Source organism: Galendromus occidentalis, unplaced genomic scaffold, assembly GCF_000255335.2.
Source record: "Galendromus occidentalis unplaced genomic scaffold, Mocc_1.1 scf7180000077515, whole genome shotgun sequence".
NCBI classification, from domain to species: domain Eukaryota; kingdom Metazoa; phylum Arthropoda; class Arachnida; order Mesostigmata; family Phytoseiidae; genus Galendromus; species Galendromus occidentalis.
Window position 1 is genome coordinate 638,701 of NW_003805503.1, and position 27,865 is coordinate 666,565.

General features: G+C 52.7%; 1 protein-coding gene across 1 annotated transcript in view; it reads right to left on the reverse strand.

Moving 5' to 3' along the window:
- RhoGEF3 (Rho guanine nucleotide exchange factor 3) overlaps positions 1-27,865 on the reverse strand; it is a 56,824-nt gene that overhangs the window by 9,066 nt on the left and 19,893 nt on the right. The gene's annotated exons all lie outside the window — the stretch shown is intronic.

Genomic DNA, 27,865 nt, shown 5'->3' on the forward strand with positions numbered 1-27,865 from the left:
CCTTTCGAGGCTCGCAAAGTTTCGGGAATCCACTGAACTAGATTTCATGATGAGAAAATTTCCGTCGCGCGCTATTCTGGGTTCTCTGAACTTTTCCCATCGCCACGACTGCATATCAGAAAAGAACTCATTGATGCTCATCCACGGCCATCAGGGGAGCAGGATCTTGCGGATCAAGTCCTCTCGAACAGGTCGTGCTCCGATTCACCGACTCAGGTACCGTTAAAGGCGTAGTCGCAGAGTCTTTCGTTGTTCTCGTTCTAATCCTGCTATCGTTCGATCATGGAGCCGCTTCTCTCGATGCAAAGGGAGGGAAGCGCCCTCAAATCGGAGCAGCTCCGGTGTTCCACTGGCAGGAACAACCTATTTGGGAACGATCGCCGCACACAGTGCAACCGTCTGCGCGCAATGACTCCTCCCGCGGGGAACACCCGCTCCCGAGTGTGCCTTTTGGCGTTTCCATCACGGTACTGACCACCGATAAGGATGCATTGTAACCCATGAGAGTGTCGAGACGCCTCTCCGATCCATAGCGAAGAATGTGCGGAGCTCCCATCGTTTCCGGAGTCGGATTCCCGCCGCAGTGTGTATTCCGATCGACAGCGGTTCTCAATTCGGAGAGCTCCGTCGCCGGACGCGCAGCATGACGTAGTCCCGCTGTAAAGCTTTTCGCACTTTGTAGACATTCGAAGGTCAGTTTCCGAGGGGAAAAGGTGTTCTCATACCCAAGGTATGTATGAGGTCATCGGGCCCTCGGGCCTCGAAATTTCGTTCGCAGGCGCAGGCAATCTCCCGGGGCTTGCTTCGAGCGAGCACGAGGCCACGAACATAATCAGGCGATAGCCCGCAATACGGTTCCGTCCATTTGGCCCGCGCACGCCTCTCAAAGCCTTGTACATACTCTTTCGAATGGGGAAAAAAATGATTTCCTCTCCGTTCTCTTCTGTGTTCTTCAACTTTTCATTCTCGAACAAAGTGCAGAGGGTCCTGCAGTCTGTATGCTTTCGTCGTGTAGGATTATCATTAGCGCAAATACGTTGCCCTCGGAGCAGGGTCATTCGATTAGTGCCGGGCAATCAGTGAATCGGGAGACGTTCCGTTGTCAATGTGAATATTCTGCTCCCGAGAAACCGTCTTCGGTAACTAGCGATGGTTCGATCCCTTGACCCGCGGGCAGCGTAGACGAAAAACCCTGTCGGAATGAAGAGCATTCGATCTAATGGACGCATCCCCCGTCCTTCCAAGGCTTCCATGAATAAGGACGGCTGACGCCTCATACGCCGAGCCTCTGGGAACGACTCTGCAAAGAAAGAGAGGAAGAGAGGGAACTGCTTGTGGCTATGCCTCAGATCTTCCCGACTAGCTCGGATGGAGTTTTCAGGCGCATGGCGGATGCCTGCGGCCTTTGCTTGCTCGGAACACGGGAGGCGCGTCAGCCGACCTGCCGACGAGCATACCGTTCCTTCCGGAATGAGTTTGGCGTCCTGCCTTTGTGACTACGCGCCAGTCGCCTGTAGTGGGCAATGACCCACGACGCGGAAGGACATGTACGTCGTGGTGCCGGTGGCATGCGACCGACCAAAGGAGTGAGGAGCTCTCTCCCGTCCGCCCACAAAGCTGCAAAGCTGTCACGAGTTGTTTCCACACCCCGTTCGCTATAGGCTGTTATCCTCCCTTCCTGCCTCCGGGGCCATTCTTTCGGACCGCGCTTGCAACGAAGCAGAAATCTGCTTAAAACATTCTTTCATCAAGCCTCTTCTACTACTACGAGCACGGACTCGGTCAGTGGCAGCCGACGTCGGGGAAAGGAGGGGGAAGGGCGTCGGATCGTCCCTAACTCGAATCAGTCTCTTCGACGCGCTCATTCTGGAGTGTACCCAAGTCGACCATTACCAAATCCATCGACGCGGACTCCTGGCGTCCGGACCCAATCGGGCGCCGAGTCGAATTACCTGACCAGGGCAATGATACGCGAGAATCGACCATCGGGAGGAGAGACGCTCCACCGAGCGGTCGACCGGTCACCCGTTCGCAGCCTCTCGATTACTCAGTTGTGATTCCGCTCCACCGAGTCGGGAATTCCGATTCGCGGACTTGGATGAACCGGTCAAATGGATGCGAGGACAAACGCGTCGAGATTTCTCCGATCCCGCTCCGAGGCTAACTTGGCGACTCCCGCGAAAATTGAGGTCGTGTCGACGAGGAGATTCCGAGCTGCGCGGAGAACCCTCCCACGAGAGTGTCCGTGTTCCGTTCGTTCCCGACTCGGAGGTCACATATGATTCCGCGCTTTGTGGCGCTCCGAGAAGGCCCGGGGTTCGTGCAGCTGATTTGTAACAATGGCGCCGGCCATCTCTTCGATTTCCTTGCGTGTTAACAACGGGAGCGACCACCAAATCAAGCGAAGCCCGCTCCGACAAGCACCGTGACCGAAACCTCGCTGCTGACGCTGGTGCCGGAGCGGTAGCCGCAAAGTGGCTCGGAGAACGGTCAACAAAAGCTGATTTCTCGCGGGCACTGACGCGAAAGAAGGCGCGCACGCATGCGGAGTCCGTTCTGTGTACCAGCCCCCATCCCCTCTCCTGCCCACGAATGTCTGCCCTGTCCTCTTGTGAGAGTCCGGCTGCGAGGCTTGCACACCCGGGCTAACCCTGATCGTCCGAAAGGCGAACGCTACGTGGCTTCTCCACCTCCGACGCTCTACCTGATCTGCGCATCCTTGATGCAAGGGCTTCCCGTTTCCGTGAACGGTTCGAATCAAAAGTAGGAGCGTAATGTAGGTAAATGTTCGATGCTGGAAACGACGGGCGGTCCAAGGAGTCCGAGTTTGGATGGCTCTCAAGAAGACCCAGAAGATGAATGATGCCACGATTGAGCGCCGAGACTGAGAGGCTCGGCGGGCCTACCTTCAACGGTCGTTGGTAGTTTATTGTATTTCGTACAAGCAGTAGAGGGAGCGAGGGACGAAAAGAGGGAACGCCGCTGACGAGCGTTTAATGTTCGAAGCTTTCAAGTCCCAACTCCAAAGGCCTTCATGTGCACGGACATCAAAGAAGCGGAGGACGAACTCGGCTATCATCTATCATGTCCGTCCGCGCCACCGGGTAACAACAACAACCTCTATACCGATGAAGTGGGGGAAAGTGACTCCGATTGACTGACCGCCGAACAAACGTACTGATGGACGACGGGAAGGACAGGCGCATTCGCAGGAGCGACTCCAGCCGGGCCATGTCGTAAGACTCGAGCCTCAAGGCTCGCTTTCAAGGTCAATTATTAGAGGGCTCGAAAAATGGACGGACGGATGACGGCGATGACGATGATGCCGGAGTCGAAAGGGGGACTTCGAGAGTTCTCTCGACAGCGAGCACGAGGTTCGCATCAGGTCATCGAGTTGCGTCGCTCATTCCCGATTCAAGTCTACAATTTCCATCCAAACCGCTCGCTTTCTTGTTCGACTTGCCCGAGTGTTTCGGTTTCTGATGCCCGCGTTATCCGATGCGAGTCACGAACTGTTTGCCCTGCATCGTATTGCGCGCGCGCCAGTCTCGTCGATGACCCGCGCAGGAATCTAAATACCCCCTCGGATGACCAGACTCTGGGAACCATGCGCTCAGAGCGGGAACGAAGGCTCTCATTGCTCAGAACGAGCTCATACGCACGTCTGAATAGGCATTATCAGAACTTCCGGCGCAATAAGGGCGGACATTCGGTACGAATGCCATACCAAGGTTATGCTCGTCATGCGGCGCTAATTGACGATCGGAAACTCATACTTCGATTCATCGATGAGCTCTGCCAGCGAATTCTCCGCGAAACCGTGCGAAAATCATCGTGATTTTCAGAACTCCTTCTAGACAGTACTCGGGTATTCGCGAGCGCCGTGCTTCCGGGGATCTATGGGAGGAGGACAGCACGCGTCGCCGCCGACAAACTTGTGCGAAGCGGAGCCTACAAATCGATTCCTTGCAGAATCTCACGAGTCTGTGATACAGAAGATCGAATGATCCATGCACCTTTCGGGGGCTTGCCCATCCTCTCCTCCACGAGGATCGGGGAATACTGAGGAATTGCGCCGTGACGAGTCGCTGCTCGGCACAGGAGCCTTGATCATATCCTCTTCTTTCACTTGGGATTTCTTCCGCTCGATAGACTACGGATTGCAAGTTCCAGGAGCGTTGTGCGATCATTTCCGACGCGTAGGCGTGAACGAGGAGTACCGACCGCCGCTCCGGAGAAGAGCAGATCGCTCAAAATTCGACCCGGGTCGAATCATCCAATCCAGAGGAACGAGTCTCGGGCTTTTTTTTTCGGTTCCGAATATCGCCCGAACAGGGAGGAGTTATCTCCTTTCCTCTCGAAGAGACGCCCGGATTCTCAGCTTCCCTGAGGATCTGAGGTCCCTTTCTCTTTTCGGTAACAAGAGGGGTTATCACTGGAGAAGAAATGCATACGTTTTCTGGAGAGCTCCTTCCACGTCTCGATGGGAATTCAAGTAATTCTGATAGCTGTTGAACCAGAAAACTCCAATGATTTTTGCGGAGCTCGATCGTGATCTGACCGTCCGTGCTAGGCCGTTTTTTTTCTCAGGGTGGCTTGATTTCTGAAGTCGGTAGAGCGAGGGATCTAATCTGCGCTTACGAATCCAACAGCCTTGACCCAGGACGCTTGTGTCGTGACGCCTTCCGCTTGCCCACCGTGCAACAAACCAGGCGAGATACTCACGATTTCATTACCGAAATTCCGAAGACTGTTGTTTTGGGGCAATTACGGTGAAATTACGCCAACCCGTCGTTGTTTGTCACCAGCACACAAGCAAGCAGGCAGGCAGGCAGGCAGGCAGGCAGGCAGGCGGGAGTACACGCGTCGCGATAACAAGGGACTCACATGGCAGCCCAATCAAATGCAGCACGACCGTTGTTCAGCATTCTGTAAGTTTACGTACACGTGTCCAAAACGTGAAATTGAATTGATAGGCGACCTCGAGTGCTCATGTTTGGGCGACTGCTACCAGCGAAAGGGCCGACTTGCCAGGGCGAGCGCTTCCGTTCAGCCGCGTCTGAGCGAGCCTCCCACGTTCCCTCAACCCCGGATGACCCTCGATACAGAGAGTTCGACCCGAAACAGTATCGCGTACGTTTCGTGGTACCGGAAAAATACTTGCAGGACTACCTGACTGGGAATGAAGCGGTCCACGTAGGTTCACGCACATACGTTGATCTGCGCGGACTCTGGGTCGACGACTTGCCGCATGTCGACTCATGCATCAGAGGACGTGAGTTTTGCGGGTTCTCCGTAGAGTGAGACTGACATCTGAGGTCATCGTGGTCAACCAGGAGCTCAGAAAACGAAGAAACCCACATCGACCGATGGGTGGCTCACCGATATGATCAGTTGCGTTCTAGCGGGCTCTCCGTCGCATATCGTCGCGCTGCTCTACTCAGGCTATCACCACACGCTAACGTACCAATTATAGCCACGGCTATCAACCAATCAATCACTTCTGACGATTAGGGCCACATATCCACGAGCAGACCTGAATTAAAACGTCCATCGTCGGCGGGTGCTCGAATCAAGTTTCTCTCGAAAGCTCCTCACAGACACGTATACGCGTCTACGTCAACAGATATCGTACATGGCGCGGTGGCAACATGTTTGCATACATGCTCGCATGAAGGTGATGTGATGCAAACAGAAGAGCAGCTGCACGATAAACAGCGGCCGACAGCGGCAGTAAAGATATAATAGGTTTAATAAACGAACTTTCAGGTAGCTAATGAACATCACCCGGAAACGCGTGGCATCCTCGCAACGAGTTATTGCACGTTTTACGGTCGGTGTACATGGCCGGCACGCGCATGCGAATAACATACGATGCGATTCTACTACCTGACCGTCCATCAACGAAAGACGACTCCTAAGAGCTTCACCCCTTTACAACCCTGGGATTCCAGAGACATTCATCTCCAGTATCGCTGTCGTTCGATGGACGTCCTGACGGACGCCTGATCTCGGATCGCAAATCGCAGCTCTCCACAAAGTCAATCAGCCGATGGTCCGATGATCCGAGGAATTCATCAGCGATCTCATCTACCGAGAGCTCGTAGGCTTGAAATAAACGGCAGTCTCTGATAGACGGTCTATTTCCAGAGCCGAAAATCAGGTGATTGCACTCAAAGAAGCCTCGCTCCATCCTCATCTTGGGGGACGGGGAAATGGCAGCCTTGGACATATGCTCATTGAGAGATTCAAGAGATCATTGAGCGGATCAGTATCAGTGTTCGTCAAGTGGGTTTTCAGTGAACGGATCCGATCCCCTCGTAAAGCCCGTGCCTCCGGAGTCGTTGCTCGTTCCAGATTCACGTTCGGTGTCATTTTTAAACGAGTTTCATGAGCAGAAAGTGCACTGGATGCCATCGTAGTTCAGCTTTGACGACGAAGGAGTCCGAATGTTTTGGATCGCATTGATTCTTCTGACTCTTGTTCAATAGCCGCTGCGTGTGCGGCCGCTGAATTACTCGCCCTTCGCCGGGCGTGCAGCTCATCCGGAACGCTCCGCTTGTCCGCTCTTCGGAGCGGTTCTGGCTTTTTTTCTGCAGATCGAATGAGGATCTAACTGTCGCATTCAGTTCGGGCGTTCTGATTTGAAGACGGCACCAGGATCGGCGAGGATCGATAGGGTAGTCGAATATACTGATCGAAAGATGGCGGGTCCCAGCCTTCCGGTGAGACTCCTCGCCCGACCTGGTAAGCCGCAACTCCAGTTTTCGGCTCACCCGAGTTTTCTCTACGATGTGTGCTTTTCGATGTTCGAACTTTGAGTAGAATCTTTCCTCACCTGCAAAGGAAAGCCCCCTCTGAGTTCGAATTCCGAGGCAACCCCGCGGTGAAACTTCACCTCTTATCTGGAGGATTCGCTACATGTCCCACAGAATTGTCATGTGGTGAGCATGGGGGCCGGCGAAAGTTGGTTTTCTAAAAAAAGTAGGAATTCTCCGACGTTTCGTTGAGAAATCGGATTGCTTCGTTTGTTATCCGAAACACTGGTTCAAGGAGGACTTGGGTACAATTGTTTCATGCGGGCTAACTTTCTAAGATTGGCACGGGGCTGCGGAAACGAAAGTCGGACCCATTTTTTTTAGACAACAATGGACCAGCTGAATAATCCACGGATGAAGTTTTGAGGATAAACGAGATCGGTTTGGAAAGCGACCACGAACGATCTTGCGGTTCCATCCAGAGGGCTTGCTCGAAGTGCTTTTTTTGCGACGGATTATTATCTCAAGGTGCCCCTGAGAGCAGTCCGAACCCCTATCGACGCTCGAAATCCTTTTCGAGGGAGGTAATCAGGGCGCAGAATTTGATTCATTTCCCTCTCGCTAAACTTGCTTGGAAAACTTTATAACTGGCAGTTGTGATAACAAAAAACGTGTTGCAGGAGCTCACGAATCGCTCAACTGCCCTGAGTGCCCTCTCCGGCAATGCGAAGCACAAACCTAACGCGGTACCGAATGAAGGGAACCTCGGCGACGCCCAGAGCAGAACGATGCGGGAGAATGGCTCGAGCAAAAAAGCAACGGGCCCACAAGCAACGGAATGGATTGATGTCTCACTGACCGTTGCTCTGACTCTGCGGCGTTTTTTGGCAAAGTGACTGTGCGAGGAGCTCCCTGCCCCACCGACCGATCGACTCACCGGCTGGAGGGAGGACTAGTATTCTTCATTCGAATCATCTCCCTGTTGCCCCATTTTAATGAGTCGGATCCCTCACAAAGCGGGAGAAGCCCGGAACCAAGTCAAAGGAGAGGTTTGTTCCAACTTTTCGAGTGACGTCTCCGCGACTGTCTCGTGGCTGCTTTATTCCCTCTCCGGAAAACAATACCGATTGTGGTTAATGATGGAAACCGCCGCTCTCACAACGACGTTGTTCTCGATCGCATCCGATGTCTCGTTTCCCGTCGTTGGCTTCACCTTTTTCCCGGGTCGTTCGCGCTCCTTCTCACAGGTCATATTTCATGCAAACACAGGCAACTACAATTAATAACAATCCACACCATGAAACGACATCCAAGGGCAGCTGTTCGCCGTGGAAGCATTCGCCGTATGTCGCATATCTTGTTTACGTGCCGGGATTTTGCCGCGTCTCCTATTGAAGTTTTGAACAGCCATTTTGGAATTTAGGAATCGGTCCTCTCTGTATTCATCGACGGCTGTATCTTCGTGATCGTTTATCGTGGTGGTGTTTTTTCTTCATGGACCTCCTTCTCTTCACGTGCTTGATGGCTTATCCCACTCCCGGAAAGACAACTTCGGATTCACCGATTCCTTTTCGATGACAGAATCGACGCTGAATAGTGATTTTGCTGTCGTGGAAATCGGCATCGTGAGATGGAAACCTTCCGAGAACTCGCGGATCTCTCCCTGAAATTTGCGATGCTTCCATGGAACTCACGAGCGCTCTTCGCGGGTGGAGAGGAGACGATTCCGGCTGGCCAGAATCTACATATATCCGTCGGAGCGAGACTTCTCGGGAATGCTTCATTCAGAACGTAAATAGAGCTCCTATGGGCATACGATCAACAAGTCTCCGGTAAGTCGACACTGCCCCTCCTGATCTTATCATACTCTCGGATCGTTCCTTGGGACCTTCCCGGGGCCAGCAGAGTCTCGTCCCAGCAGTCGGAACACATCATGGACGCAGCGTCAGATTTCTCGACTTCCGCACTTTCATGAAATGGGCCATATAAACATCTCCGAACACGGAGACCTCGACAGCTCCATGGAATCGGGTCAATGGCGAGATATTTGCCCGCTCAGCTTTGTGTCAGGAAGTATATTTCCGTTGCCTGACGTCCTCGACCGAATCAGCTCCTTAGAACTATGGCCGTCCTCCTTCTCTCGATGGTCTCTATCGACTATGAGCCGATTCGACAAAATTCTGATGAGACCGGGAGTGACATATACCGACTCTAGCGGATTTCCGATATCCATCCCCTGACCCTGACTCGTGAAGGAGAGAAATGCCCACGGACATGAGTATTTACCGCTGTTTCGATCCGAATCGGTCTTCAGTTGGGAGCCCTCCAGGGACTCCTTCAAAAACGGCCGGAGTGAACCGCAGTTTCTCTCAAACGGAGCATCATCTGCTTTGCATATTTCCGCTTTGTCTTTCGCGTAATTTGCCATGGCCTTCTCGCTTGCGCAGCGAATTCCTGAACGTTTTCCATCGCGTCCTTCTCAATCAGACATTCGAACGTTCCCTCCGCCATTGTTTCCTGCCTTTCCAGAAGAAAGAGCTCAATCTAACCTCGACGCGGGGTTCGCCTTCCTCCCCCGTTGGTCCCCGTGCTTCCGTAAGCCTTTCCGCCATACCCGTTTTGTCGGGCATGGCATCTGCAGTTGCAAATGAGAGTTTCCGCAACAATCGTGCGATCGCAATGAAGAAGATCCTCACCGGGGTCCGCCCCGTTGGGAGGTCGATGCGTCTTATTGATCGTTACAGGGAACGTTCCTCGATAAAGGTGTCGGAGAACAAGCGAACTTTTCTCCGGTCCGCATCGGTTCCCTTCGGTCAGTGTTTCCCGGCACGAGATGCCTCAGACTCGATCCGTACCTATTGGAATCAGCAAAACTTCTAAACACTCGGATACTTCGACCGTGGTATCGAGAAAGAACCATGTCGCTCAGTCTGAGAATTAATTACGCCCACAATCGATCGGGGGCGGACCGGTGGAGAAAGCCGTCTCAGGGGTGGTTAATCTTGCTTCCACTCCAGCCAACGCTTCCAGGCAGCCAGAAACAACGACAGCAAGATGGAATCCCTCGAAGACAGAGTGGAGGCGAAGAAGCGTATCGAAAGATCTCAGTTAAAGTTGGCATTGAGACGGAGGCCTTGGAAAACCTCGTCCTCTCCACCTCCTCGATCTTCATAGCCGACGAACGAAGAAGGGAGCGATCGATGATCATTTTCGCTCTCGGTTCGGCGCCAAAAGCAAGACAATGGCACCCTTCTCCATCCCGATAAAATTCCCGCATTAATTTCCTCCTCGATTCCAAGGGCCTTGTCTGCGTCAAATCGACCAGGGAACCTGTCAGGCCATCGTTGAGCTACCCATTCTTTTTCTCATCACCCGTTTTCCCCATCGGCGTCTACAGGAAGAGGTGCTCGAAATATACATGACAGAATCTTCCCCTATTGGTCCGTGGGAGCGGACCGAGGGCGAGACGCAGGAGCAACGATTTTCGAACATCATCATCGAGATTCTCGCCCTTATCCAAGCAGACAGGAGGGGACGCTCGGTCGACAGCCTAATTGACGTTTCACCGGTCAGAGGCAATGAGCAAATAGAGACGGAAAGGACCAATGGAACATCACGGCACGGGGGACGCGATCATACGGCAGTCTTGCTCGAAGAGAAAATCAGACAGGCGTGATCAGCTTCCCGAACACGAAGAGCACGGACCCATGGTCTGTGTCCCACTGCGCTCGTTACTTTTTCCACGACTTCGCCACTGATTACGACGTGGGGAAAATAAAACATTCATAAAAATTACTCGCCTCTATTTGTTCCGCTGATCGAGCACATTTCGATATTCCATGCGCACTCACGGCCGCTCACGGGCCTCGATCGAGGCTGTCGCCACTTGGGATATCCTCGACGGGAAATCCCCTTCGAGCGCTTTTCAGCCCCAAGCTCACTGGAGGAGGGGAATTAGCCGGGCAGACATCGCGCAGCTCACCCGGAGCTACACTTCCACTTCCACTCAATGGGGTTTAGTCCTCGCTGCGTCAATTAAAACCTCATCTGAAGACTCGGCTCAGCAGAGCGCGCCCTTCTCCTTACGACGAGCGAGCCGATTGAGCTTTCGATCTTCCGATAGAGATCCGCATCGCCGCCGTGCTCCATCCGCCGTAGATCTGGGACCCACGCCAGGAATCCTACCGGATCTTCCGATAGGTTCCGTTACCGCCCCTTATACAAACGGCTCGAACATCACTACCCAGGCCAGCGCCGGGGATCTTCCTCGTGCTCCGCACAAGATTCTGTTTATACCGAGGAGCTGCGAAGCTCCCAGCGAAGCTCAGCCCTCTCCTGCAGAAGCTCGACTCCCAGCCGCGGACTCGGAAGTTTTCTTCGCAATTAATGGTACGACACGTTCATTCCTGGCCGGTGCATCTGTTGCAAACATCCAGACGCCGCTCTTCGAGGGAAAAATACATCGGAATAACCGGCACGAATAACGGAATCAGCGTCGACGTCCCTTGGTGCCCTCCCGAACTTTATTCATGGAAGCCGCTTAGTTTTCACGTCTACCGTTTGAATTCACGCTCGGGAGCATTGGGGACCATATTGAACATGTTCAAAAATAAATACAAATGGTTTGGGCTCGGCGGAGCGCATGACGCAGCCGTTTTGAAATTTCCTCCCCTTCGCGGCTTCTCTTGCTTCCCCGTTATACAGCAAGACTTGAGATCTCTCTCTGAGTGGGTATTCCTAGAAAGGTGCTCGAGTCCTGAAGTTCCCATTTGACCGTATGCCCCCCTGTTGGAGGGAGTAGACCCCCATCGATTTCCGCAGCACATGGACGAGGACGGGATCAGGAGCCGAGATCACCGATGGGACGGCCACGCATCGCGGCATCGGGCCGGAGCATGAGCCCAAGAAAAACGCGAGAGGATTTTTTTTCGAGTCCCGTATCATTGTCTTTATTGTCGGTCTGAATCTCGGATCTCTCGGAAGAGGCATTTTTCTTCGCCTTTCAATTCCGATCATCATCAAACAGCTCGCTCGAGTTTCCACATGGGAGCTTCCCGGGGTATACGCGACTGTATGATGGGTGAATGTCGCCATCTCTCGCGCCCACCAGGATCACAAGCCATAGGCTGGATCGAATGGTTGTTCGTAAATATGTAAGTAGATCTCGTGGTCGCGCGGCTCTCCTTTCGTAACTTCTGTTCGCCCGGACGTCTGAGCTCTCCTTGGGAGAGAGAGAACTTTAATACTCCCAGCTCTGCCTACGCATTCCCGTAGATTCGCTCGAGTGGTCCGAGTGGGCGATCCATAATCCCCGAGCACGAAATGAAATTGTCTTCGAACGAATTTTCGCTTCATCAAAGTGAATCTCCCGCTTCTTTCTCGGTCCCTCACTCGCAGGTGTTGTAACGTCCCATGTAACAACGCAAGCACCGACTGCTCAGCGCTCTGACACGGCAAGCTATGAGGGACGAGCAGGGTACACGCGGGAAAAAAATCTGACCTTTGCGCTGAAAGATCACATGTACGGAGGATTCCTCCTATCGTGCCGTCGCCCACCGATGTTCGCTCTCACCAGCCCTTTCAACCTATGAGCCGATGCCTCGAACATCGATTGCGTACGACTCTGAATCGGTGGCACCAGACGTGTAGGGCCCGATTCCTAAAGACGCGCGCTCCGGCGGCAGGAGCGACAGCGAGCTGCTGATTTTCCGCGGCAGCCGCAAATACGCTCCTTATTCAGCTGCGATGACAAGATCGCGATCTCCTCGCGATTCGGGCCCGCACTGACACATTGTTACAGAAGACGGTCCGTTTTCGAGAAGTTTCCTCGGATTCGGAATAGCCGAGAACTTTTAATGCGGAGCCTAGTTCTCTCGTTTCCGCTTGTCGCTGGTATGAATCCTCGCGCTTCCGACAACGGACGAAGTTTCAGACTCGTTCGCCCGGATTCACCACCGTCCATCGTGTGGCTCTCGTCCTCTGTCCACATCACAAGACAAACGACGAGTCACTTGTTGTATCCCGAATGAACAGCCGAATCGTGCGTGACGAAGGCGACTCGTAGACATGGAGTTCATGTGTTTAAAGACGCGGGGACTCTCCGGCAGAGAATAGTACACCCCGATGTGGTCTGAACGGATTAATGCGTGAGCAGCGTAGTTTTATTTTAGAGAGTCCGCGCAAGCCGGTGACGAGTGCGTCCCTTTCGCCCATCGAGAATCCGGAACATCGTCGCATGATGGAGATATAATTCGGTGTTTGCAGAAGCTCACGGGCAAGAGAGGTCAGCTCGATTCTTCCGTCAGAGAGCTGTGTTCCCTTCGATTCACGAAACCTGAAGTTACTCATGAGCTCCATATTTTCTTAATTCTCGATTTTTAAACGAATGACGCAAGAATGCGATGCGGGAGAAGGATCGGGATTCGCCTCATTCGCAAGAAACCTTTGAAGCAGAGCTCACAGAAACTCCCCGAACCAAGATGCGTGGGGGAGTTCCTGACGAGGCGACGCCTGTGTACCAAAGTTCACAAAGACTCTCCGAACCAGGATGCGAGGGGAGTCCCTGACGATGCGACGCACGGGAAATCTACGCTAGATTTTGCGTAGGGCTGTCGGTTGTGTTCGTTCGGAAACGACTTCGGAGAGGATGCCCGTTCGGTCGGTCTGACATCAACCGAATATTGACACACTGAGGTCGACGCCTCCGGTTCCGTCGCCAAATGGGGCATTCCTCGAAACTTCCGACACTTCCTGGGCTCGACTTTTGTGCAGCGGAGACGACACGGGCCCACCGTCAGGTGCACACTCTGACAAACTCATTGCGTTCATGTGTTTACGAACGGGTTTTGAACATCTTGAACGGACTACATTCATCCAGGGCTTGAACCTGACTGAGATACAAAAACCGTCGCGCTCCCCAGCGGATTTGTGTTCAGCTTCTCGGCGCGAACAACAACGTCGACATTAGGAGCGGCGACTCCTACTCCACCGAGGAAAACCACCACAGAAGACCGGTGGAGCGGTACGAGCAGAGGATATTCGGAGCGCTGGTGCAATCCCCGGGTTATTCAGCGCTCATTCTTGGAGGAGGTTCTTTCGAGTAATGCGACAGTCTCGGCACCGTCCGATCCGGGAGCTTTCCGGACTTTTGCTCCCTCAAATGCACAAAGTATATTTTCGCTTGCTCGGCGGGCTGTTAGTTTACTCGCCGCGAACTCAATTACGTAACGACCGACACGAACTTCGATGTTGTCCGGTCGCCGATCAAGGGCTTCTTGTTGCTACACGTCGCTGAGCCCAAACTTCACAGCGGGACGAACTCGGGCAAATCCAGAATGGGATACCGGTAATTTATCTGTTTAGAGTGGTAGGAACCCGAGATCGCTGAGCAACGAAAACGCTCAGGAGAAGTGCTTTATTCTTTAGTTCAGCTTCGTTCGTTCGTCCACTCTCTCCTCATTTCGGTTAGCGAAGGAGGGCGGATGCGTGAACTCGGAAAGGGGAAAACGAGTCCACAAAACCTTCTTCAGGAGCTCAATTCGGATTCAACTGAGCCTACTCTTTGCTCGTCGGCCGTTCGCCGACTGCGAATTTCTACGGTACGGGTCCGTTGCGCAGCCAACCTCGGCGCCGCGCACAAATTGGGAGATAAGACCGCCCGGTCTACCGTCCGCCCGCGATCGTCGCCCCCTCCTCCCGAGACGGTTCCCCGAAAGGGATCGGTACGTTCCGCGAGGGTCCATCCTCGGGTTTCCGGTCGTATCTGTGATTCGACGTAGCTCTTACAGCTCACGGAGAAAGAATTAGATGGATTTCGAGAGAGATCGCTGAATACCATTCGCTACCAGCTCTTTATTCATCGGACTCAGCCGTTCTTCTCTTGCATTAGAATGTTTCTATACTTGCAGGAGTAACCTTGAGCCGCCGCCGTCTCCCTGTTTGAGACGACTCTGTTGTATAATGGGACTTTGTTTAGAATTTTTCAGACAATCGGACGGAATCCGAAATGGTCACCTTGCTGGCGGCAAATCCAGCTTAAATGCGGAATTCGATGCGAGCCTTGATATGATCACTGTTCTTGGCGGCAAAGCAAGGCGGTGAAGAAAATGGTCCGTTGGAGTAAGCCTTTTTGGAGCATCAGGAAAAATTCTGAAACTTCTGGACCAGCGATGAGTGCGTTCCCCAGAAGCCGACTGTTTGCAGTGCTGCAGGCTGCAGTAGCTTCCACCGGCTGTAGGTGCTCTCTCTAACACCGGAAGATACTCTCGATAACGCTCGACTTCAAGCGAATCTTTAGAGTGAAAAGAAGATTCCGGCAGCGATAATAACTCATTCGCAGGTGTGTTCTCTTTCAAGGAAAAAGTTCGCGCGAGGGAAATCTCGCCGGGAAAAAAATTCCCCAGAGAACAGCTCCCGATCGAGCCCTATCGATCCGTATTTACCGTATCGACGAGACCCGATAATTAAGCTGATCGACAAACAAATATTGTGTTAGCCCTGGAGATAACGAGCGAGAAAGACCGTGCAAGGAAAGAATAGCGATCCGCGCGGCCGCGCGGGCCCATGGCATTGACTTGCGCCGACCAAAATCTTTTAAACAGAGGTCGCAAACCATTGTTCCGAAAATTCCAGGTAGACTTTCTTGTTCTTTTTTCTTGCTTAACATCAACTTCTCATCATCAAGCTAGTTTAGCAAATCTTCCTTGAGTGTGAGGTGTACGTTCATCGTCGAGCCCCTCCGCTGTTTTTTTTTCGTTTTTCAGCTGATGCTGATATTAACGGCTCCGGATGAGTCCTCCAAATTTTCCCATTCTGGAGAGACCAAAACTCAGACTGCATAACTCAGAACGCGTTATTTCTATTCGCTAATATCAATGAGCCAATATTCCGATCGACATGGATATCGCAGGATTCCCAATTTTCGAGGAATTCCCTGATGCTGGCGAATTTATTATCCCTCCCTGGCGCAGAGCGGTGCAGTCTCTCAGTGAGTATGCCAGGCCCCTGAGCGAGGCCGAGAGAGCAACGATTGCGTACCACATTTTAACGATACTCCGCTTCGGAGTTTGTTGGTTGCTTTATCTAGCAAGACTTTAATGTGACGCAATGATCCAGAGCTCTCCATAAATCACACCGTATCAGACTGGGGGTCCCTCAGGAAACTCCGCAGCGACCTAGTACTGCTGCTGCTGATGCTTGGAGCCCTCGAAGGAGAACACGATAGCTGCCGTCACAGCTGCCACCCATCATCTGTGCCGCGAGAAGCCGCCTGCACCTGAAAGCTCCCTCGCTGGACTTTCCCTCGTTCGCTCGCGCGTTCGCTCTTCCGCACGTCATCCGCGCGATGTGCTGCGCCGAGCTGGATCTGGCAGTTGGTGTGAGGCGTTTGAGCTCTTTCTCTCTTACCCGACAGAAAGATAGATAAACCCGGCATCGAGCACAAACACGGTTAGAGTTCTTCTCGCGTCGAAGAGATGAAAACTCGGTAAGTTCCGAGTCCTGACCTCTCAATGTGGAGTCACCGGGTCGCCTCCGTCTGCGGGTGGGAACTTCGTTTCATAGCCGCTTGTATGACTTCGACGGCTCCGGACGGGGTCGGAAGTACGGGGCGCAGCAAAGCTCGGCTGTGTTCCGATCGCCGGACGTAACTATCACTACGCATATTCGTGCCCTCGGTGTCAAATTATCGTCTCGTCCGCGAGCCCCGTGCGAGACTCGCGAAACGATCAAAGCGCCCATATATATAGAGGATTCGATCCTTTATTTTCTTTCCGCACCTAGCGAGACCCGATTCTGACCCCTGGATCTCCCGATCGAGCCGAGACCCCGATGGATCATTTCATTTCGGAACAAGAACGCTTTCCGCGGCGCACCTATTTAGCTACCAGGTTCCCTCTGCTCTTGTTCGTTGGAATTCTCTTTCTTGGTTCCATCATCGCTGTTCCTTTTTTCGAGTTTCGACGGGACCGGCCGTCTGAAACCACTCCCGATCATAGAGGTTTGAAAACAATCGATCCGTTCCATTCAGTACCTTCCATAGGCTTCTTGCAAACCCTCCACAGCGGTAGTTCCGATGAGGGGAATAATCCTCTGATTGAGGAACGATAACCAGTACTCTGAAGCCACGGACTTGCATGGAACGTCGGATATTGGTTCAGATTGTTTTCCTTCTTTCCTTCTGGCATCGATAGACCCGCTGGGCAGGAATACGAGCGAATCGAATGGGACGGTGCTCCCAAACCGTGATAATTGGTTCCCATTCAAACTCTCACGGCGGCGCGACCGAGTCGTTGACACGAGATTCGATACCAAGTCCCAGTCTGATCTCTGCACCCTATCGCTTCAAGCAAATGAATGGGTTGTATGAGGCGCGATATTCCATCAGAAAGGACCTATAGAACACGAGCCTGGCTCTCGCCCGTCGTTATGAGAGGTTGTTCGATGTACGAGGCGACCGGACGAGGCCACGTAGCGGTTCGATATTAAATGTTGTATGAGCAACGGATCCATAAGGGATGAGACCCCCATGAGATAATTCGAGTTTAAGGCCGCTCGGGCCGAATTGAGTCGTCGGTTCAATCGAGCGGCCTCCTCCGGCTCTCTATCTCGCTCCGATATGTCGCAAGAATCTCGCCGAAAATCGTCGTCCAGCTCTTCTGCCGCTTGGGGGGCTGATGCGCTAGAGTGGTTCCTGTTCCGTACTCTACAGTGGCCTCGGAGCGGGCGCAGGAGAGCCGCAGCGGACCTCAAAAGAAACCCGACAGGCCGACGCACCGACACAAGGAGGTCGAGCACGAACAAGTGGCGGCGTAGGGAGAACGACTTTCACGAGAGGATCGTTCGACATTCGCCTTCCCGCAAGGTCGACGCAGAGGCTTCATTATCGAAAAGACAGCCGACGAGACCTCTGAAGGCGTCCGCGAGAGTCAGCAGAGCGCCAGTTGGTTATTGTAGAGGCCGAGCCGCAATCGAATTGACTGTTTAGGTCGAGTAATATTTTCTCTTCTCAACAAAATCGAGCGCGCGCTGGGAACAGGCCCGTCGGCAACGTATGCCACGCGACGTGAATGCGAACTTCACATAATGAGGAGCAGATTTCTAAAAGCTTCCAGGCTTTTACGCCCTCACGGTCGAGTAAATACAATTCTCGAGCTTCTGGTCCGCAACGAGTCCCGATCCATTATTCCCACGGACTCACAAACGATCATTTAGAATCCCACATTCATCCTTAGATAATTTCCTCACGAATCCAATAGTTGGTTTTCGATAGGTGGATATTGGGAGCTTCAGACGATGACTATTGAGGGACTTTAAAGTCTTCCCGGGACATTTTATTTTTATTTTTGAACGCAATCGGTTCGCCGACGTCGTACATTACACTACCGCCACGGGGATTCGGGGGAGCTCATTATTGAGACAGAATCGAAAACTGACTGAGCGATCTCGGTGTTCTTTCCTTGGAAATAGAATTAGTGCGGAATCAGTTGAGCTCCCTCGCGCGTGCGGTCAGCTCATCATTGTCGATTCAGTACTTCGGAACCGGTAGTTCGTCAGAGTAGCAAGCGGCTTCCTCTGAATCAGCGGTCGAGATCCAGCCGCGAGGATAGCCCTGAGTCAGTGTGTGAGCCTCGAGAGCTCCGCATCCGCCCACTTTGCGGGACTCAAATGTTTCCCTTGACATTACCCGTGCGACGGGGGACAAGTTCCCCACGGCAGCGAGGCGGGTCGGGAGACCCGCTCAGATCCGACTCGGAGGGTCTCTCCTGTGCGGGCTCCCCAGGCCCCTCGAGTCCAGTAAGGAGGTTCGAGCGAGAGAGAGTTCTCAAATCACGAATAGCGGATTGAATCACGGAGGATTGGCCTGACGGGCGGAAAGAATGTGTGCCTTGAGGGTGGCCTCGACTCATGGAGTTTGAACACTTTGCATCGCAGGACCCTGTCGATATCCCAAGCTTAACGAACTGGTACTGTCGATCGATCATGCGGACGCATGAACTTGGGAAATCAAATTCAGCCGAGCTCGCCTCGACGAATTGGAGGTCACGGGAACCCTCACGGAAACCCTCGCAAAAAGTCTCACGGGAAACCCCTACCTACCATTACACCTCATGAAGAGCGTCAAGGGAAGCACGAAGACATAATATGTCGGGAGCGTCTCTGAATACCAGAAGGAACAAGCCAAGCTGCTGCCATCGGTGCTCCATGACCCCGAAATACCCTGCTCCGCGCGCGAACGGGTACAGCCCGATTCCAAGGGGACCGACGATGTTTCCACCGTGTTTTGTGATAATTTTCAGATCGGTTCACTCGGAAGTCTTGTGCGAAAGCATGTGACGTCCGATGGCCCTTTCATTTGCTCGAGCCCTGTCGGCTAGCGTGTAAAATTCAAAACAGGCAAAAAAATTTACAGCCGATTCAGCTTTACTCATCTGTTAGTCGCCGGCTTCCAGCGGAAAGAAATACTTTTCCCAGATCTCTGTCCGCTCATCGCCGCCAACGCTATCATCATCACAATCACCATCATGATCGCGGTGGTCGTAGTTGTAGTGGTGAGGTGGTGGCGGCGGCGGTGATGCTACCGGTGGTGGTGGTAGTCGGAAAAATCAAAAACGCTTCCTTCTTTTTCTTCTCGCAGCGCTTCCAACTTTGCGCTTAGGCCCTTCTCGGTCCTGGAGACCATTCCGCCACCGTGGACTACATCTACGAAGCACAGAAGCTGCGAACATCCCGCTCCGTTTTCGCATCGGACTGCGAGTCAGTATAACGGACGCTGATTGCAGCCGGGGCAACGTTTTGTTTCCTTCTTCTCTCCGACCGGTAGCGATTGATCGATCCATTCATTCACTCTACGGGCTGACGATCGAAGCGATACGACATCGCTTGTTATCGTGTTTAGGGATCCGGAACCCCGATTAGACGTACGTATGTATCCAGAGCACGTAATTTGAATTCTCATCGCGGGATATTTCCTCGGCCCCGAGAACTCGAGAAAGTTGTCACTGCAAACCGAGTCGAAAAGGAAAATGTGGTCACCGGCCAGAACACCGAGAACAGCGGAAGGACATAGAGATACTGTGGAAATTCAGATCGGCCTATTCAGATCATTCTATTTTTAATACACTCTCTCTCCGAGCAAGGCAAGCGATATGCTCTCGACAGCACTCTCTCATTTCATCTCTCTCGCAAAGACAAGACACCACCTGTTCTATCCGTCCGGGAACGGGGTACACCGGTCACTCATTCGCTTGCGAAAACCAAGATTTCCGGTCTGATTCAGGTGTGGTCAACGATTGCGGGTCGCGTCATCGCGCCCTCAGGACTCGAATTCGCCCAGAACACTCGAAGGATCAGTCGTACGGATCTCGGAGGGAGAACCTTGAGAGATGGTGTTAATGAGCCTCGCTTATCGTCACAAAAGCTGATATTTATTGATATCGACTCGTCTGATTGAGCCTGTACGTGCGACGTGCCTACCCTGACAACAGATTGGTTCGCAAAATTCTGCCAAAGTGAAATGAGCGTTCATGTCATCCATCGGTAGTCGGTTGGACCGGCCACGATTCAACGAGGAATCGTCTGTCAAGAAGCGCTGTGTAACTCGCCCAATGTAATCTGACCATCTCGCGCAGACGTACCTAATCGTTGCGAGCAGCCGAGCAATGATAATACATATCGAAGTTCGCACCGAAGGCGTAAGCGACCCTCAGAGGAAGGGTGGAAGTCGTTCCGATTCTTATGGAGGCGTGCCGACATCTGAGTGTGGAGGGATCGCTCGCTAGAGCGAACCGTCTGAATCCATTTGCAAATTGTAAAGGGATAGTAATGAGACTACAAAAAAATACTCGCACAGATTCCGAGTCTTGCGTGCGCCCAGGGACCTCGCCTCCATACAGAGCCGGGCAAGTGTTCCGGGCAATTAGAGCTCGCAGCACGGGTGCACTGTGTCCAAAGTCTAAAGGCTAAATCGGGATATAATTCCTGGTGGAAATGTGTCACATTCGAAACTCTGAACACCCTTTCTACCCTCTTTGTTTCACTCTTCGTCGCTCCGCACCCGAACTCAGCTGTTCTGAAGCTCCTTTGCAGGCTCCTTCGAATTTTTCCCGTTCCACCTCTGGAGCGTCGGCGCGTTCGAAAATGCCGATCGGTATATCGCGAGTTCTCGAAGAGTGCTGATCCAGCTGAACGTGAGCTCACGTGAGCCGCGGGCTCGTTCTGCCTACCTTCCGGAAATACAACGTGGGGGCGAACCAACAGGCCGGTTCGCGAAATCATCGAGAAAAAGGGGAAAACTTCTGATCCATCTCAATTTTGTTTCCAGTAAGTGTTTTATTCTTCCGTATCTGTAATGACTCGGCCCGGACGCAAAACACGAAAGATCGAGCTGGTAAGGAGAAATCCGAATTCCTCACCGTTTTTTTTCTAGAATATTCTCATCGCCCGCCCCTAGACGACGGTCTGTAGCCCTCAATTACATCTTGGTCCAACGTTCCGCCGCGCCTCCCTCTGATTTCTGCCTGGCGAGCGACAAGCTCTTCCGGAGCCTGATGGTCGGAAAGATCCTGTCCGATCAGATACCTCGCGCATTTGAAAGCGCAAATCTGTCTATCTAACCTTTGTCCGATTTAGCGTTCCGATCTGCCTGCGAAGGAGGGAGTGAGGAGGCCGAGTTCCATCTCGACGGCGGAACTTTGCCTCGCCGCTTCTTTCTCGAACGAATATTAGAGGAACATTCGAGGAATCTCGGCTCCCTCCGCCTCCTTTTGTCCTCCGATGAGGAGATCCATGAATTCCTCCATGAGAGGAGAGCATGACTGAAACCCGAATCGTTTCCGCTCGACTTGGCGTAGCTGGGTTCATTCAAAAAGACTGAAAAAGCCAGGAGAGCGCGTTGCGCCAGAAACTCGTATGGATCGTATGAGCTTGCGCACATGGGGTGGCGAAGTGTTCCAATGCTCGGGAACGACGCGACGGGAAATGAGCGAATTCGGTCCTGGCTCCGCTCATTCCCGCTCTAATGGAGCGCCGCAGCCGGTCTGAGAAAAGATTCCGCCCTGAATTATTATTGTAACTCGGCGTCAACTAATGTGCGGAGCCGGCCGACACGACTACCTTCCGACCTGACCGGCTTCCTCGCCGGACTGTGTTCGGCAGCGGCCGGAATCTCGTTCGAAACGAATGCAATTTCGGAAAACCCTCTTTTGACCGCCTTTTCGCGACTGCTAGCCTCCGAGTCCACGGCGCGCCGCCGGCTCCGACGGCGAACCTACATTCTCATAAATCGAGCGTCGGGCGACCCTCTGGAGAATTCGCTGCGAGTGACGCCTGGCTTTTCCGAAACACGCTAACCATAACTGTCGAGAACGCCAGAAAATGTCCCATTTTGAAAAATACACTCTCTCTCCACAACCGATTCATTTTCTACCGGAGTATACGCGCTGCTGACTCAGCACCAAAATGCGGTCTCGACCGGTATCGGATGCGAAATTTCTGAAGGCACAGAACGAGTTGAACTTTTCCAAAGAGGGAAATGGATCGAAAAGCCCGGAAAGGCCTCTCGGTCGCCGACCGATGAGGCGCCGCTCTCATGGATATCGAGTATATGCATGCGCTGACAGATCTCAGAAGTGTTCTCCGATCATTCTGCTGAGTCGTCTCAAGAAGCGCCAGGACTCTCACTAATCGAGCCTCCCTTCTGACCAAGCGATCGATCTCGTCTGGAATTCGCGTCGAGGGTTCGATGATGACCTCGCAGTCTTGCCGCTCTGGTCCTCTTTCGGCGGAGCCTACCCCTCGAGAAGGGGGAAGGAGACAGAGTCCCCAACATGTACCTAATTAGAGGAATCGAATGCATGGGACATTACAGAAAATGCCTCTCCCTGAATGCTTATACGGAAACCCCCGGGGAACGTTCAAAGGATATGTACACGGAGTGGGTGGATGATTGTCCGATTAGCAACTGCGCGTTGTAATCACAGATGGAACGCTTTCGGTCACTCAACCTACTTCTTCCGAAACCGCCATAGAGTTCAAACTCATCGAGAGCTTGCTCTAGCTACAAGCTTCAAATCACGGAAGTCCTCCGCTGTCGAACGAAACGAGGTCTCTCCGAGCATTAGCGTGGGGCTCCGTCCGGAGAGTTCCTCCGTTTGCGTGACCTCATTCTTACGGAAGCGAGATGCGTCAACCATATTGCACTATGTACTCTTCGCTTCTGTGAGGAAGCCGTTCTGCTCCCCGCTTTCCTTCTCCGGCCCGCTTCTGCCACAGATCACGGCCAGGTTATTGCTTCACCGGGACCAGAGCGGAACAGCGCATAGGGAGAATTTACTTGAACCCGGATCCGATACTCGACCCTGGAGAAGTGGAAGCGTTGACATTGAGTTGAATATAGTACACGCCCTGGTACCTTTCGTACTCGCCGACGTCGGCAACGAGGTCTGCTCTGACGCTATCAAGGGCAGTTTCTCTAGCGCGAGGAAGGTGATAGACGATCGCTTCGGACCCACCCGTCTCTCAGTATGCTCTTGGCAGCGTTACTGTGTTTTCCCCGAATCCCCCGCGGGAACTTGACGAAGAAGAACGACGGTACGGCAGTGCGGCTCCGAAGGACCACAATGCATGATCTCAGTCAATCCCGAAGCGGGCACCCTGTTACAATGGAGACTTGTTGTTCGTCCGTCGGAAACCCGGTAGTCGGCAGGGCAGCCCTGATGACCGGCCAGCATCGGGGTTGCGCGATGTAACGAGCAAGCTCGTTCTACCCGGTTTCGGATCCCGTATTCTATGATCGCTCACGTCGCCACGGAATTGTTCATGCATCCTCGAATGACACAGAGGGCTCCCCGCTTCAATAGAGATCAAGAGCTGCAGTATCTCACGAGGATTGCGGAATTGTCGAGGGCCGGCGACTCTTCTCCGATAGCCCCGCGAAACCCGGAAATATCCGATCCGCGAAATTCCATGCTATCGCTGATCGGGATCCCGACGATGATGTAACGATGTGCGTGTGTATGCGAAATCAGAGCAGAACGAATCGAATATGATTCCGAGAAGAAGAACTCGGGGGGAGATTCGCGATCAGCGACGCAAAAGCCTAACTTCTTTTTTTTCCCCGCAAACAAACCCCGTGGTACTCGGAATCAGCTGCGGCAGGATCATCCGTCAATGGAGCTCTTCCTCAGAGCCTTCCACTCTCGTTCGGGGAATTCGGTGTCGTCACAACGTTTCTGAGCCCAGCGGGATCGAGAAAGTGAGCTTCACCGAACTATGCATGTCACATCACAGAAAACCGCTCCCTCACTGTCGCACACGAAGTTCTCTGAAATGAAATTTAGCTTCGGGCAGAGGCTTGGACAAGTCGCGAAGTGCTTCAACGGCCGGAATAACGGCTGAGCAAAGAGCGACGACTGGCAACGGTTCCCAGAGAAGCTCCGAGAATATCACCTTTGGCCTCAATAGTTCCGTCTGAGAACTCATTGTGCTTTGCGGAGTGATACATACACAGGAAGGATGACAAGCGACAATTAGACAAGGAATGGAAACGCTTTCACGCTCTTCCAGACGGGAAAAAGAGGACATCTGACACATGCGAGCACCTTCCCACGAGAGGGTATTGTAGGTGATTAGGGGAGAAATTCAATCTATGACTCCACACGTCGAACACGGCTCTGACCTGTTCATTCTTCCACCGCGAACTTCGAGACGGTGGAGGAGCTAGCCTCTGCACGGCTCATGCGGTTTGAAAGAGCTGTGCGCTGCATTCGCCGTAGCTTGACCGGGCAATAAACATGATAATTCAACGAACTTCCAGCGGTGATTCAAACTTGGACGCCGGATCTCCCAAGGATTAGTTTTAAGCCCAGAATTTTCTGAAGCTTTCAAACAGCTCACAGATGCGAACGGATTGAAGTTTGAACTGGTCCGCGTCACTCACGTGGTTTCGGGTGTATATTGGGCCAGTAGTTTCCCCCCGCTGTCGATGCAATACTTTGCGGAATAAGTGCTCGAAATAAGCTTTCAGTAGTACCTATCACCCCCGTGACTTCGCTCATGGAATACGATCTCAAACAGCGTCGACGCCTCCAGTCACGGACGTTCCTTCGCTGTGCTCGAAGCGCAACCTGTCTCGTGAGCAGCACACACGGATCGCCTCCACGTGAAGCCAGCTTGAATGACGATTATTTAAATGCCGCTTCTGAATGGAGCCTTTCAACAAATTCACAATAGCGATTACATCAACTACAGGAAAGATGTTTACGGCGGAAGCAGCCGTCGTCTGCTGCCCAGACTGCTCAACCGGTACAGGCGCTAGATTTTCACAAACTCGATTTTCACGAAGTCCATTGCTAGATTTCGTCGTTGAGACCGGGGATACATGTAGCAAGGGAGCATTATTTTGGCTCAATGATAGTTTTATGGCGCTCAACACACAATCTGAAGCTGCGATGTTTGTTATGGCCACTGGGTAATTACATTTAAAGGATACGATTTTGTGTGAACAACCGGGAACTTGCCTGTCAGGGCTCTGAGCAGTATCGAAGCCCGACATTGAACTTTCAGATATTCAACGGGCGAATTATTCTCCACTTGTCCGCGAGACGTATCAACTAACCGAGAAGTTTCGGTCGCGGTGCTGTTGCCCCGAACATTCCCAACATGAAGTAAACAGTGACCATGCCGTGAGAATGGAATAACGTCCGCCTCTCTCGAATGAAGAGGCACGTAGCCAGATCGTCGAGCTCGGACGCTTCTCGTCGGCGAGGCGCAGCTTTTCCGAATCAGAAAAACATTGAAAACTGTTTACGGAAGCAGAGAGTCGATCGCCGCCACGTCGGAATCCTTAGCGGCTCTGAAACAAGGTCTACAGCCACAAACGAAGGGCAACAAACGACTAAGGGTCGGCCACGTCGAGAGAAACAACAATGACACAACTAGAGGGAACAAAGCTCATCCCGTAAATAAAAGAAGAAGAAATCTCAGATTGATGACGAGAGCTGGAAACCGTTGGGATAAACATGCCACAGATTATCACGGTCGAGGCTCGAACGTGTTTTTGAATCGACCACGGCATCGTTTGTCCGCGAGAAATGGTCGAATCTGCTAGGAATGCACCGCATGAGAGAGGACAGTCCCGAACTCGAGCTAAATGAAAATCGTTGCCGAGAGCCGGCGTGACTACTGCGGGGGAAAAACTCTGACACCCCGACGCGTCGTCCTAAGCTAAAAATCAAATGGTTACCACAAATCCAGTCGCGGATTATTCGCGAGCGAGAAACGTGTCAGAAACAGTTGGAAAACCCTTGGCAACTCATCGATTCCCCCTCATCCAGTCGACCATCTCACTCAGCGAGATATGAAATTTCGCAAACGAATTCCGATAGATACGCCCTCGAGCTACTACGTCGGTGCTCACCGCAAAGCAAACACAAGTCCGCATCGGAGCTTTCTGAAGCTTTTCGGAGCGGCTTCAATGTCAATTTCGATTTCCAGCAATCTCCCTCGTTGATTCCTTGGCAACGTTCACGTGCCAGGGAAGAATAACAACAATCGATTCGCTCGCGCCCGAGGCGTGCTGTGCGGTGTTTCCACTCCGCCATCTCTTGAGACAGGATCTCGACTGGCGTTCTCCACCATATGCCCTTGAAGGAGCGAACATTGGGGAGAAGCTCGTCCTTGGCGTTTGGCATTAAACAAACCTCTCCCTGTGAATATTCGGCGTCCACATCAGCAATTCTTCGATTGGGTCGTGCAACAGACTCTTCGATCAAACATTCGCTTCTCTTGACTCATCAACGAGCACCGAAACGGTGTTCCCCTCCGGGTCGCTTCCGGGGGCCATTCCTTTTTCGCTGAGGGTGGTTTACTTTACCTGCAAGGAGAAGAGGTAGGCATTAGCATCGGTGCACAGAAATCCCATCCTTTAATAGACCCATCAATTCGATCCCACATGCCGAGAATTTGAGGCTATCAGGGTAATGCTCCTGTGCCGGAAAGATGAGAGGCCGTCTCTCATCCGAGTCGGCAACATATCCCACGTACAGGCCAGGACTCGAGTTCCTGCGCCATACCCAACTTTGGGAAGTAGCCACATTCAAGGTTGGGGGATTCCCTGATCCCCGAGCCGAGTAGTTTGCAATCCGCTTAGTGTTTATGCTTGAGAGAAGAGGGGGCGAGGATAGGCAATCGAGTCGCGCGGTAAACGAAGTTAGATCGAGATGTTGTATTTCGCGCCAATCGATCTGAGTGAAAAAAAGAAGCGACGCCTCATTCACCTGCGTGCGGGAAGCGAACGAACGCCCCCCCATTATGAGCGCAATATTCATAATTTCTGGATTATTTTGAGATGGGGATTCAGTATTCTCGAGACGATTTAATGAAAGGCCTCGAAAAGTTATAAGAACTCAAGCCGATTAGAGCTCTCCTCTTCCCCGGATCCGTCCCTCTAACAATAGAATCCCTGTGAGCTCTCTGGTCGCCAGAAGGCAGCCGAGAGGTAGGGAAAAGGGTAATACTCTGATCCGGACACCCTCGAGATGCGGTTGCCGAGAGTGTGAGGTTTTGTGGGCTTAGCGTCGGAGGCGCGTCGCTAATATCCAGCTTGGTCAGCGGTCCGTCAAGAGACTCGTACCTTGCTTGCCGGCGAGGAGCCTGTGAGCCAGCTGATTGCTGGGTCTCGCTAATTAGCGGCACGTCCAAGAGATGGAAAAGGATGATCTTATTGGACCGATTTCCACAACGGAGCGGAGTCAGACCGTCGTTACGACGACGCTGACGAAAGCGGCCGCTGATGGCACCGTTAACGGTACCACAGTGCAACAATTAACCTCAGTCACCCCGGGTGCGATTAGGCAAGCGAGCACCTTTCTGTGGGTGAGATATTTATGTTTCAGTTCGGTCTATTCAAAGTGAAGGAGGGCTCGGAGAAGTCACCCCGGGGAGAGCTCCTCCGACTTATGATGACATCGCCAGAGGAAGGAAAAAAACGGAAGTGAAAATTGAGAGGGAAGCGGAAACGTCTTCTTCCAGATCCCGGATCATCAGCGGCAGCGGAGGACACACAGAGGAATCGCAGAGTTTCCGGACCTCCGCAGCTCATTAATAACCAA